General features: G+C 47.8%; 1 long non-coding RNA gene across 1 annotated transcript; it reads left to right on the top strand.

Moving 5' to 3' along the window:
* Positions 1-5,992: 5,992 nt before the first annotated feature.
* Positions 5,993-10,090, top strand: LOC134027703 (uncharacterized). The gene is made up of 3 exons (XR_009931464.1): positions 5,993-6,122; positions 8,074-8,238; positions 9,835-10,090. It is a non-coding gene; the product is annotated as an uncharacterized LOC134027703 (long non-coding RNA).
* Positions 10,091-10,680: the final 590 nt, after the last annotated feature.

A 10,680-nucleotide genomic window follows, 5' to 3' on the forward strand; every position in this document is an offset into this window, starting at 1 on the left:
CTCATTGCGTAACTGGATGGCAGACGATGGAAGAAGGTGTAAGGGCAGCAGGACATACCACATATTTTCCTCATTAAGGTACAGGAATAAATGCGTCAAAGCATGAAATTACCACCACACCTAGTCCGCGAAACAACCCTGATTTGCAAACGAATGATCCATGCAGAGCGTTGAAAATGCTGATGATTGTGAATACGGGCTTGCCTTCTTTTCTTTGGCGAAGCCTCTCTGCCTTCACGGTGTGAAATTACTGTTTGACAATTAGCTCTCCTCTACAGTTTCATCACCCACTCTGTTCTCAGGTCGATCTACTCGCTGGGTTAAGATGTCTCCACCCAAACAAGGAGACGCTCGCTGGTTTAAGACGTCTCCACCCAAACAAGGAAACGCTCGCTGGTTTAAGACGTCTCCACCCAAACAAGGAGACGGTTCCAAGCTTACTGTACTGTGTTCGTTTAGCATTTATGCTTATATCCTAGCAGTGTACGTGGGTGTGTGTGGATGGGGACAAGTGTTGAACTTGTGACCTCTTGCCCCCTGAGCGGTTTGCTCGAGGACAACTCTCCTGCCCTGCCCGGTGAGATGGTAGCTGTATTTCTCAGACACGAGATTTCCCAGGAAATCCTCAAAACTGACATTTTCTTTCTCCTTTCCTTTTTTTTTTAAGACAGTGAAGTATTTGAGGGGTATTCTCTCCCAGGTAAGTGCAGTTTGGTTTTTGGTTCTTTCCCGTAGAAAGAGAGAGAGACAGAGACAGAGAGAGGAAGAGAGAGACGGACAGAGAGAGACAGACGGACAGAGAGAGGAAGAGAGACAGACAGACACAGACAGACAGACAGACAGAGAGAGGAAGAGAGAGACAGACAGAGAGAGAGAAACACAGACAGAGAGGGAGAGACAGACAGAGAGAGGAAGAGAGACAGACACAGACAGACAGACAGACAGACAGAGAGAGGAAGAGAGAGACGGACAGAGAGAGACAGACGGACAGAGAGAGGAAGAGAGACAGACAGACACAGACAGACAGAGAGAGGAAGAGAGACAGACAGACACAGACAGACAGAGAGAGGAAGAGAGATAGACAGACAGACAGAGAGAGGAAGAGAGAGACAGACAGAGAGAGAGAAACACAGACAGAGAGGGAGAGACAGACAGACCCTTTGCCCGCAAGCCGTAATGCTTGTGGACGGGCCGATATTACCGCTGAGGGAGACTTTTGGCGCATTAGAGCGGGTTGAGAGACCAGCTGCACTCCCCTTTCCTCAATAAGGAAGAGCCACACAGAGACACAGAAACAATAAGAGCACAGCACACAACAGCACCCCAACGCCCCAAATGTAGAAAAATGACGATGGGTGACGCTCACCTCCGCATTACTTTTGAGTTACCGAGGCTATTTGCAATTCAAAGTGTCTGTAGAGTGCTGACCACACCAGTAGCACCTCCATGGGCCCGCTGAGGGAAATAAGACCAGGGGCAATTTGCAGCCCCCTTTGCTAAGAAACATACTTTCAGGCCACGTCATGTAAAAAATATGATAAATACCAAAACTAATGAGGCTAAATTGGATTTCTTTCCAAACTCAAAGTAGAGTTAACTTCACACAGTAAGAAGGTCGGGCTGCTTTGATGGACTCGGCCTTGAGCTCGTCTCTAGCTGCGCACGTCATTGGTGAATCGATGTTTCTTTTACATATCCGTAAAGACAAGAGAAGCCATCGACCGACGTTTTCAGAGGAACGGAAGTTGGCGAATCTTGCAGAATTCCCAAAAAATGCACCTGCTCGGCTTCCGGCTGACCGGCAGGCCGGCTGGTGAGGGGGAGAGAGGGGGAGGGAGGGGGAGGAAGGCAAAAACCGCACAACAATAAAGGATGAAGTTTCTTGAATCATGATCGGACATTATCCCGAAAACATAAACCGGGCGAAGGCATTAATCATGTGCTGTGTCTCGCCTGCAGCCATATGGACTAGCAGCATGTGAAGTGGGCCCAAACTTGCTGATCCTCCGTAACTGGGCCCAATTAATCCTGCCCGCTGCATCCATCCCATCAGCCCCGCGCCGCGCTCCAGCCAGAGACCTACAAGTACAGTATTTCTCCCAGCAGCCTGCCTGGTCAGAAACAGGAGCGCTCACATTGGCCGTGATTAATGACGGAGATGCTCCATCCGACCAGAGAGGATTGGGCTGGGCTGGGCTGGGCCAGGCTGGGCTGGGCTTGGTGATGGGAGTTAGGGGGGGGGGGGGTGAAGAGGGTTCAAGTTTTGGCGGCGAGGGTAACGATAGCGCTGAAACTTAGCTCCTGCCTCCACTTAGAGGAGATAATTGCGACGCCCTCGTAACAATTATCTCGACCGCCAGTGGAAACGGGAGTTAATTGAAATATGGTGGCGATTAAAACGTATTACAAGAACGTGAGAGATTGCCTAAACCTAAACAGAGATCAGGCAGAATCCATAGCTGACACACTTTCACTGATACACTCATGAAGTAATTAACTGCATATCAATTCATCACGATGACAAGCTGATGGCTAATAATTACAGCGACAGGGCGCTCATTACGGTGGCCATGATGGTCCACTAGGGTGTGATTTGACCTCAGCAGGGACACACTTTACCGTTCTGTCTGCTAAACAATGAAGGTGTGTTTTGTAAAGCATGCTGAGGGCAGCAAAGCATTTTAATTTCAGGTGTCTTATACATTTACATTTAGTCATTTAGCAGACGCTGTTATCCAGAGCGACTTACAGTAAGTACAGGGACATTTCCCCAAGGCAAGTAGGGTGAGGTGCCTTGCCCAAGGACACAACGTCAGTTTGCACGGCCGGGAATCGAACTAGCAACCTTCTGATTACTAGCCTGATTCTCTAACCGCTCAGCCACCTTACTCCCTTATAGATCTGGGCCCTTTTACACAGGAGAGGTAATGAAAGGACAACCACACACACATAAAACACACACAAACTGCCATTTATGGGTTTAAGAATGATATGGCTGTCATTTGACAGACTCCACATCATTTTCTTTGATGTTCTCAGTGTTTCTTAAAAAACATTCCACCTATTTGCATTACATGGCTTCATGAATAACAAATGAGTAACACTTCACAACGCCTGTCATTGTTGTAAAGTGTTAAGATTGTTTTTTGAGAGAGAGACAGAGAGAGAGAGACACCGAATGAGAGAGAGAGACAGAGAGACACCGAATGAGAGAGAGAGAGAGACAGAGAGAGACACCGAATGAGAGAGAGAGACAGAGAGACACCGATGGAAGGAGAGAGAGACACCGAGGGAGAGAGAGAGAGAGAGAGAGAGAGAGAGAATATACCGTATTGATCCCCAAATTCTTTTTAACACGATAACCTCTGCATTATCGAATGATAAAGCCTGTTGATTGTGTTTCTGAGTCAGAGCCACCCAGTCTGCCTTTGATGCAGCCTCACACAGTGTGCTTCCTAATCCTCAATAGCATGCTAAACATATCGGATCGGACACCCAGGATGTGCCAGTGGGCCTCCTGTACACAATTGATTCTTTGTTGCTCGGCTTCCTCAGCCAAGAAAGAACGGGAAGTTTAGTTGATCAGAGGCCCCGCTTCGAATTGTTCTAAATCCTTCCAGTACACATTCATTACACGTCAGGAAACCCCCTTACCTGTCGGGATTCATTAGATGTTGGATTAGATTAGAACTCCCCTTCTCTAGCACACCGGAGATGGCCGATGCTTTAAAGACACAAGGTTGTAGTTTTCAAGTTGCACGTGGGTTTTCCCATCTGGCGAGAACCGAGACCGCTCAACAACTTCCTGTCCCCGTGGAATGGCAGAGATATCTTGAGACCAAGGGCAGTCTGGCGACCAAATCCGGCCTGCAAATCAGGTCTACCTGAGAAGCAGATGGATAGATTGATTGACTGACCCCGGCAATGTGAGAAGGCTGGAGCTACTTTCTCATGCGGTCCGATCAATCTGGACTCCAAGGGGAATCTATGGGAGCTAATCGTCTAATCGCATGGCTAAAGGTGAGGTCGGTCTGAAAACCCTCTCTCTGATTGTGACCTTGGTCAGGGTCGTGTTAGACACGGGGGCCAGTTCAGGGCCAGTTTCCAGACACATATATGGAAGTGTGTGTATGTGAGTGCTCACGATTAGTTAATTAAATCATTTCTGGTCTTCTTTTTTTTTTGTCTTTTCAACTGACGTAATTACATCATCAGACAGCTGCGGGCCGCGTTGCTCACCGGATAAGTGAGCGTATCGTCGACTGAGGCCTCACCGCAGCGGCCTGGGTTTCAATTCAGCCTTGACCCTTTGCTGCACGACTCCCCCCCCCCCCTCTCTCTCTCTCTCTCTCTCTCCCTGCCTTTCCTGTCGCACTTCACTTACAAACTGTCCAATTAAGCATGAAAAATGCCCAAAACATGCCCCCCACAAAAAAATCTGTGGGCATATTGAGCTTTACTTTGTATAACGTAGACATGGCCATGGACTTTAAAGTGTTTAAATCTGTCTCTGAAAACAGACTTTGTGTCAAAGATCATTGGCTATGCTGTGGATGCTATTGAGTATATATATTATTTTCACTGCACTTCTATAATGAGGATTCATTATTGTTTGAGACATAGTAGTAGGCCCATACGTGTTGATACTTTGAGGTTTTCATTTTTCTCAAAGACTCCCAGGTGTGTGTTTTAAATCCTTGTTAATGGTTGATTTTATAAGAATACAGATTACACACACACGCAGCTGCTGAAATAATGATTTGCTGTAATTGAAATAGCTCTGGCCTCTGCATTATTGTGAAAAACTGTTCCAATGATGTGTGTGTGTGTGTGTGAGAGAGAGAGAGGTAGGAGAGAGAGAGAGGTAGGAGAGAGAGGTAGGAGAGAGTGAGAGAGTAAGAGAGGTAGGAGAGAGAGAGAGGTAGGAGAGAGAGAGAGAGGTAGGAGAGAGAGAGAGAGAGAGGTAGGAGAGAGAGAGAGGTAGGAGAGAGAGAGTGAGAGAGTGAGGGGAGATTGCTGGCTTGTTTACAGAAATAAGTCCCTCTTTGTGTTTCAGACATGTTTGAACCTAGAGAAAAAAAGATATACCTTTGGCACAAACCCATATATTTATTTAAATATGCATATATATTTATATACATTTCTTTATTCCAACGGTAAAAAGCTTCTTAGCACTTGGCCGTTCTCAACAAGCAACTGAAGCACATAACTGTAGATAATTATCACAACATCCATCGCATTCGGCAACTCAGCATTTCATTACGCTCCTGCACATATTTTGTTTAAAGTCGCTTTGATTGTGTTTGACTTGAGCAATAACCATGGCTGTTGGACCGCGGTCTATCTGCGCTCCCCCGTAACTCGAACCAACGCTGCCTACCTCTCGCGTAGCATCTGGCTTTCACATTACATTTGAGGCTGAGCTTTTGAGGAGCCTCTGAAATGTGTTGGAATTAAATTAAAACCTGCTCCACGCCTTGGCGAACTGGACAGTTTCCAAGAGTGCATTTCACACGCCATAAACACTACAGAAATATTTAAACATATCATAACCTAAAAGGCCCGCAGTCAAGCCTTTTAGAATCTCTGGGCAGCGTTAGAGATTCTCCACCAAGAATAACAAGCTGTTTTGCATTTGAAAGAAAAGGGGGAAGGCTTTCAGCTCCGCAGAATTTACGGCTGTTGAAATCAAAAGTTTTCTTTTTCTTGTTTTACGTCCTCCCAATATTTCAGATCGACTTTAAGATTGCTTGAGTTGTGGGAGAGATAACTCCGGGTGCGTTTGAATACATTACTGTGTAAATGATGACTGCTATGATTAAAATCCACACAAATGAGAAAAAGCAGATATATTTTCATATGAAAGTAATTGAGATGTAAATTGGAGCGCATGTATATGGCGCCTCACATCCTTGAATGTGGTTCCCTGCCCCGTTATTGGACGATCGTCATAATCCGCTGTTTCAATTAACACCACAGCTTACGTGCTGCGCTGCACCGTGCACACCAAACATTTGATTACCTTTTTCCCCCCAGCTTGTTTATACTATGTACAATTCAATCAGACGAACAGGAACAGAGAAAGAAAACAAGATTATCATCACACCATCCACAACACCACGGTAGGTGTTCACAGACAATGTATTCATTGAAGAAGAAAAAAAAAGATTTTTTTTGAAAACAGGAAATGCCTTTGAACCACAAAAGCACGGCATGTTTTGAGAAACCTTTTCTCCACCGAGGGGCCGTCTGTTGTGGAATCCTTTAAAGCCCTTCTTAATTCTGCGATATCAAATAGAGTTATCAAATTGTGGTTCACATCAGCTTTGCCCTCTGGCAAAGTCCTCAAAAACAAACAGTTGTGAAGCCCCTTACCCTCCATGTCAAACAGCCATGAGCAGTACCAGAGCTCTTTTACAGTAAAACCTCAGTCTCGTTAGCAGCCTAAGTCTAACTGGTGCGCGATACGCGAATAGATACGATTAAATAACATAATATGATAACAAATGTGGTTAAACCTAGCAGGGGGGGACAGAGTCTAGTCAGAACACAGCCCTCGCCTTATTATTCCTCTCCAAATGTAATCCTGTCGGACAATAAACAATACAAAGGATTCTAATAGGATTAGGTCATGTGAAAATATGTCTGCAAGCGAAGGGGAGAGAATATTTCACTTTAACACCCTAACACGCCAAAGCAAAGCATCCATAGAAAGTGAGAGGCTTTAGATGTGTGTGCATACCGTAGAAGTGCCAAGAGTTTCCCCAAACAACGGATAAGAGGCAGGGCCTCGGGGGTCACGGTGAGAGATCGGGCCCCGGCCTGAGACTACAACGGCGGGTTTTTTTACCTGTCAACCGGAACATTCCGGATATCTGAGGCAGGTCACTTGACCCTCGTGCTGCCTTCGGGTCACATGACCCAAAGGTTCATAACGAACCATCGTTGTGTTTACCCAATTTTACCCAATACAAAAACAAATTAAAATAATTTTCTTTTAACCTTTGCAATGTGGGGGGTCTGAGACAGCCTAGCTGTTAAAAGAAAATGCTTCACTTTGTCTTTGTATGCGGTAAATTTGTCGCAATACGACGGTGGGTCACAATGACTGATGGGTCAGAATGACCCGAAGAGAACACAAGGCTTAACCCTCGTGCTGCCTTCGGGTCACATGACCCAAAGGTTCATAACGAACCATCGTTGTGTTTACCCAATTTTAATCAATACAAAAAAAATAAAAAAAATAATTATTTTAACCTTCGCAATGTGGGGGGTCTGAGACAGCCCAACGGTTAAAAGAAAATGCTTCACTTTGTTTTTGTATGCGGTAAAGTTGTCGCAATACGACGGTGGGTCACAATGACTGATGGGTCAGAATGACCCGAAGATAACACAAGGGTTAAAACACCTAGCAGACGTGGAGGATCTCGACGTGGAGGATCTCGACGTGGAGGATCTCGAGACGTCTAACGTTGGCACGACACGGTTTCGTCTCACGCTCAGTTCAGAACGTTTTGATTTCATTCCCGTTTCACCGATTATTCTATCGATTATTCCACACGATGAAATTTAAATTTGGAATCGTTCGACCGAACAGCAACTTCCCGGGTTTGTGATGGGGTTGGTTGAGCGCCGGCCAGCCTTCAAGGCCATCCCTTCATGCTGCAGGTCCTGGTCATGTGATTAGACACCATTGGGAGCCTGATGTTGGTGTGACCATATTTCTCTTGGCCTCACTCCTCCCGGCGTGGTTATGGGGCTCATGGAGAGATCTAGAACTGCTGATGATCTGGAACATGGGCGAGGAGAGGGGGGAGGAATATTTACAGATATTGGCATTGAGGTGGAAAACCCTTCACAGTAAAGAGCAGTGGACGAGAGAGGGGGGGGGAGTGGGGAACAGAAAAGAGAGAGGACAACCACAATTCTAACTGTCACTTTAGATTAGGCTAGATATTACTCCAGTGAAACATACACATACACACACCCAACACACACGCACAACACACACACACACACTCTACCCCCTAATGGACTACAGGCCTTGTGATGAACGTTTCCTTGCCTTCACAGGACCACCTACCAGGCCAGGAAAACAGGTCACACACCTGGAAGTGGTGTTAGCGCCTAACGCTAACAAACGATGGATGATTAAGAGTGGCCATTACCCCGGGCCGGGCCCCAGACCACGGGGCCAGGAGCCAGGGTTGTGGGGGGCCCAGGCTAGAGTGCTCCGAGGTGGGGATTGACGGGGGTGAGGGGTGGGTGTGCGAACAAGTGGGTGGGTTCGCCCACGAAAACAAACACTCCACAACCACACACACACACACAGTACACACGCTTCAGAGCACCTTCATGCAGGCCGCCTCTCTCTCTCTCTCTCTCTGTCTCTCTCTCTCTCTCACACACACAAACATTTAGTCTCCAGTGAAGCCCTCTAACAAACCCCCCCTCCCACCACCAGCAGTCAATGGTCCAGTCTGTAATGCCCATGTCTAATCCCCCTAACCCCCTGGTCCCTCCACCCCACCACCCCCAGCCCTACACCACCCCCAGCCCTACACCACCCCCAGCCCTCCAACCAGATGGATGAAGGAGGGAAGACCCTCGCATGGGTGAAACATCTGCTTGCCTTCCACGGTCATTTCCCCTGTATTGAGTTAAGTCTGCCGCATTTCTCCCAGCCAGGCAGAGCGCCGAGCGGCGTGAGCAGCGCGAGCGCAGAGCGGCGCGAGCGCAGAGCGGCGCGAGCGCAGAGCGGCGCGAGCGCAGAGCGGCGCGAGCGCAGAGCGGCGCGAGCGCAGAGCGGCGCGAGCGCAGAGCGGCGCGAGCGCAGAGCGGCGCAGTCTTAGCACTCTCTTCCTGGAAATCCCGCCACTCGCACAGAAAATCATATCATCGACATTCAAGCCTCTCTTGGGCTTCCTCCTTGTCTTGTTCTTCATAAAGGAACATGCAGAAATGAAGCCAGGAGAGAGAGACACAGAGAGAGAGAGAGACAGAGAAAGAGAGAGAGAAATAGGAAGTGACAGAGACAGAGAGTCAAAGAGAGGAAGAGAGACAGAGAGACAGAGAGAGAGACACACACACAGAGAGACAAAGAGAGAGACACACACAGAGAGACAAAGAGCGAGACACACACACAGAGAGACAAAGAGCGAGACACACACACAGAGAGACAAAGAGACCGCCTTATAGCTCTTCCAGTTGTACAGAGGACAAACATCCTGTGAGTTGTTTGTCCTGTAAAGCGCTTGGCACCTCCACCCCTCCTTTCCACAGACCTGCAGCCGGCCGGCTTCTCCCGCTGTGACACATTCATTATGAGTTCCCGTACACAGGCCCATCCCCAGCCATGAATACGTAATGCCGCCAAATGAGTCATATTCACATAACAGACACCCAGCAGTGAGTAAATACAAGCTATCCATCACACACACGCCACTGAAAAATGTATGAGGACCTGGAGAGGCAGGCAAGGCATAGCGGCTCGCCAAAGGGGGAAAATTATTAGACGTTATTTTAGGAAGTGGGGGAGTCATTTCATGAGTCAGACCATCAACCTCCCTGCCTGAGACACACGTGATGCGCGTCACGTGAAGCGTGTCATGCGTCACATGTCACGTGACGCGTTCCGTACTTAAGAAATGAGCCGTGTTTTTTGTTTTTCAAAGGACGGTTTTGAGTGAGCGAGCGAGAGTCCTCGGAGATTTAAAACCTGACCTGATCAAAAAAAAAACGAAGCCAATGAAGACAGACTTGACAGATGACTAAACTCCCATTCTGACTTAGCCAGAAGTCTTTTCCCTTCAACTTCTTGTGAACCATCTGTAGGCCTCAGCTTCCTGAACACAGCTGAAACCCTCTCTGGAAGCGCCCAGGCTGCATGTCACCCCTGTCCCTGTGGGTGGTGCTGCTCGCAGGATGACTGATGACTGTGGCCTCGTGATTGGCTGACGGATGACTGTGGCTTCGTGACTGGCTGAGGGCCTGCAGAAGGAGGGCTATGAGCTACGGGAGGAGGAGGTGTCGTCATGACCACAGTCTGTCATCATGGACACCAGGAAAGTCCGTCAGAGGGAACTTTCTGAGTAGGAGGTCAGTGTCTGTGTGGGGAGGGAGGGGTGGAAGTATCCTTTATTCCCCTTCCTCCCTCCACCCCTCCATCCCTCCTTTGCTATCGTTCCTCCCCCTCCTCACGTCTGTAAAGTCAGCATGACATTTTATGACGCCTGGTTATTAAAAAACAGTTTCTATTATGTGCGGGAGGGAAGTGGAAATGACTACGTTCATGCTCGGTAATGAGGCCGGGCAGGAGAGGGGTATTTATGAATACAGGAGAGGGTAGGTTAGGAGGGGGGGGGGGGGGGTGGACCCGGGGAATTAGTGCGTAATGTCCTGCTGTCAGTAGTGGTTTTCCCTTTAACTCTACGCAGAACACACTTAATGTAGGGAATCACTCTAAATCTCATTTGTGATTTCATGAGCGGCCATGAATCATTTCCTTGGTCATGTTCCACCGTGGAGAGTCTAACTGAAGGATGACGACCCCAAGAGACTTGTGATGATGAAGAGGAGCACTGTGAGTGTTCAGGAGACGAGCTTCTGTATGTCATTATGTTTGCGCTCGATTCAATAAACGCCATTGATAAGACGCGCAATGAGAGGGGAGACTGATGT

The sequence above is a fragment of the Osmerus eperlanus genome, chromosome 10, assembly GCF_963692335.1.
Source record: "Osmerus eperlanus chromosome 10, fOsmEpe2.1, whole genome shotgun sequence".
NCBI lineage: Eukaryota > Metazoa > Chordata > Actinopteri > Osmeriformes > Osmeridae > Osmerus > Osmerus eperlanus.